Genomic DNA, 3,653 nt, shown 5'->3' with positions numbered 1-3,653 from the left:
CATCATTTTTGGTGTTGCGGCTTGAGTAGATTTTTCTCAACCCAATTAAGTATCCAGTGTGAAGAATCGTGTTGGTTGTTGGACTAAGCAAGGCAGGGGAGGGAGAGCGCTCACCCGGATTTATCATTTAAATTTCCCTTCTTTAAAAAATTAGAGACTCTTACAAATCAGTACTACGGTCGATGTGCTTTCAAATCGTTTGTCCATTTACAATCTCTTCTACCTTATTGCTATTTGCAGATTCACTTAATGTGATATTTGAAATTTAACTCCAAGAAGATCCTTCATCACCTCGTATGTCACAAACGCCAAAGCAATAGAAGGAAAAACCTTGGTAGAATTGGGAATCAGGCCTTTGTACAAGGCTCCAAAGTCTTCATTTCAAATAGTCTTCAAAAAGGCATCAATCATCCCAGTGTATTGAATTGGGTGCATCTGCATCCTCCTCTGTACCACATCAGTGGATATGCTACGCTCTGGCCCTTTGTACTTGCTGTTGCTCCACATCCAAGTTTTGTAAGATGCTCAAATCAGCATTCTCTTCTGGCTTGCTTGCTATGTTCCTCTTCACCAGCCAGTCTTTGAGTGATTCATATACCGCAAAATGCAAACCCACATAAGGGATCACACCAATAACAGATGGCAACCAGCCTTTGTAGACCGCTAATGGTCCTTCCTCTTTCATTATCATTGACGCTGCATGGAACATTCCTCGATAGCGCATTGGTGAAACCTTTGTCTGCACTGTAAGCCTACCCTGAACCATGTCCATAGGATACGTGGCAGATATTACAATAATTCTAGTACATGCACCAGCTCCAAGTCTTAGTAATGGTGTAATCTCAGCATCCTCTCACCCAGTATCCCTCCTGTACAACCACAAAATTTCACTTGAAGGTTGTTCATAACTGTAAAACTTCATAGCACAGTTAGGAATGATTCAAGCACAGTTTGTTCCATTCCCTTTGAAAAATCCAACTAAGCCTTCATTGACCAAATATACTTCAAGCCTTGCACCATGCCGTTATATTTAGGCTTCAATGGATTTTGAACTTGAAGAAGAATCTTTAAACGTTCAAGTGGAGCTACAACACTACGTGAAACTCCACTAGCCACACCTCCAGCAATGAGAGGCTTGCAAACGGCCAGTGCTTTATCTCCTAGAGCCTTGACTTCAACAGTTGCAAGTTTTTCTTCTTCAGCAAGATTTGCAAGTGTGGAGGCAGCCGATTCTTCTTCAAAAGCATAAAGAGGATATCTCTGGCAAAAGGCAACGTTCCCATGAGAGGCAATCTCCTCTTTTGCGCTGCTATGACACCGTGCATGCTCCTTATGTATCCTGAAGTTGTGGCCTCTGTCTGAGAAACCATGGAGAACTAGGGCAAAGCAACAGTTTAGGAAGCTGATGGAGGCAAGTTGAGTCACAAAAGAGAAGGAGAGGAAGAGCCACTTGGGTGGGGTGAGCGAGCTGAGAAAAAGGACAAAGGCGCCTTCAGCTGGAAGCCGTTGCCACACCTGCTGCTGCAATGAGCGGCATGTAGGCAGCAAGATGGATGGTGGTTTTTGGTGATTTAGGGCACAACAAAGCTCTCTCTCTCTCTCTCTCTATTACCCTTAAAATAAGCTTCTCATTAATGAGTTTCTCTCAATACAAGTCGACACAATACAAGTACAATCATAAGTGTTTACATGACACATGGATCTTACAAAATTTGAAAATAGTAAAAGCCACACTTCCACTCACAAGACTGCATCAAATTTATTCTAGTAAACTAACTGACTTTGCATGTGAGCTAAGACTAAAGTATGTATCCCATCACACTACACAGTTTGTGTTGCTTGCTTTAGCCTAGCTTAATCACCCATCACTCATGAAGATGATTTCCCCTCCAATGCGCTAAATATGTCCATCCTGGTGACAATACCAACAACTTGTCTTGAATGATTGACAAATATAGGAATTCGATGTATCTTGTGCTTCAACATCAAGATTGCAGCATTTGACACCATCTTGTCTACAGGTAAGGTTATGGGAGAGCTACTCGTGACCTCTTGGACTTTTGAATTCAACCCATTGGTCGCTTGGATTTGTCTTTCTAATTAGATAAGACTTCAATACACTCCATATTCTCATTTATCACCGACAATCCTGAGATATGAATAAAATGGTGATCAATCTCCTCCAAGCGTTGACTTGGTCTTGCTGTGTAAATAGTGGTAGGCGTTGACTTGGTTGCACTGTGTAAATAGTGGTTGACATAACATTTGCAAGAAATGTCGATGGCTATGCCTCTTCTTTGAAAAGAATAGACTCATAGTGCTTAGATAGATCTTCAAAAGTAACAATGGAAACGTTCTCAGGCCACTCGCCAGATGGGAGGACGGTGAGGGATCCGGTGCTTTCATTGCCATCTTTGGTTGCTCTTCTCAAGAAGAAAGCTCCACGGGAAGCCCCGAAGCATGCAGAAATGGGCCACTGACAAGAAAGCCGGAAAACCCTACAAGGGTGTGCTGGGCGTGGAGAGAGAGATCAGAGCTCCATTTCCTGCGGCAATGCTGATGGAACTTGCTTGCATGAAGCTGATGGATACTTCTTGTAGGACGTCCTCCATGCTGGGTTCTAACATGCAATAGCTCTCTCTCTCTCTCTCTCTCTCTCTCTCTCTCTCTCTCTCTCTCTCTCTCTCTCTCTCTCTCTCTCTCTCTCTCTCTCTCTTATATTTAAAAAGAAACTCTCTGAAAGAGCGTGCACCGACGCGCGCTCTTGGATACTTCTTGCAGGACGTCCTCCATGCTGGGTTCTAACATGCAATAGCTCTCTCTCTCTCTCTCTCTCTCTCTCTCTCTCTCTCTCTCTCTCTCTCTCTCTCTCTCTCTCTCTCTCTCTCTCTCTCTCTCTCTCTCTCTCTCTCTCTCTCTCTCTCTCTTATATTTAAAAAGAAACTCTCTGAAAGAGCGTGCACCGAGCGCGCGTCGGTGCACGCTCTTTCAGAGAGTTTCTTTTTAAATATAAGAGAGAGAGAGAGAGAGAGAGAGAGAGAGAGAGAGAGAGAGAGAGAGAGAGAGAGAGAGAGAGAGAGAGAGAGAGAGAGAGAGAGAGAGAGAGAGAGAGAGAGAGAGAGAGAGAGAGAGAGAGAGAGAGAGATTACTGCTTTAACATCAGCCTTAGCATCGCTTTTCCTCCTGAACAACAGAGATTGATGTTGGGCGAGCAGTTGTATCCACTTGTAGATCAATTGGAACATGATCACGCAGGAAAAGTTACCGGCATGTTACTGGAGATGGATCAGCCAGAAGTTTTACATTTAATTGAATCTCCTAAGGCACTAAATGCCAAAGTGGCAGAGGCGATGGAGGTATTACAAATGGCCCAAGCTGGTACTAGGCCAAGTAATGCAATCGACTTGTCAAGCTTATCTTTGAATGAACCTCTTGTGAGCTAATAGAGCTTCAATATAGCGACTTTGGAGAAGTGGATCTGGTTAAGAGGGTCACTTTTTTGTGAAGTCCGCTCATTTTGAGCAGTTTTAGTTGGTCTTTTTGTGAGACTTGTTTTAGTACTTGATCTAGTAGTTTTCTGAATGGTATGTGAGGAGAATGATACTTAAAGAGGAGAAATTTTGTGCTTTATTTTTCAAAAAGAGAGAAAGAGA

The 3,653-nt window shown here is 43.1% G+C and overlaps 2 pseudogenes; both read right to left on the bottom strand.

Moving 5' to 3' along the window:
• Positions 1-246: 246 nt before the first annotated feature.
• Positions 247-1,370, bottom strand: LOC147436333 (mitochondrial adenine nucleotide transporter ADNT1 pseudogene; annotated as a pseudogene).
• A 499-nt stretch (positions 1,371-1,869) lies between these two features.
• On the bottom strand, positions 1,870-2,627 carry LOC147436332 (uncharacterized; annotated as a pseudogene).
• Positions 2,628-3,653: the final 1,026 nt, after the last annotated feature.

This window comes from Adiantum capillus-veneris, chromosome 18 (genome assembly GCF_014529385.1).
Source record: "Adiantum capillus-veneris isolate H3 chromosome 18, ASM1452938v2, whole genome shotgun sequence".
In the NCBI taxonomy this organism is placed as follows: domain Eukaryota; kingdom Viridiplantae; phylum Streptophyta; class Polypodiopsida; order Polypodiales; family Pteridaceae; genus Adiantum; species Adiantum capillus-veneris.
This window is presented reverse-complemented; position numbering and strand designations above follow the sequence as displayed.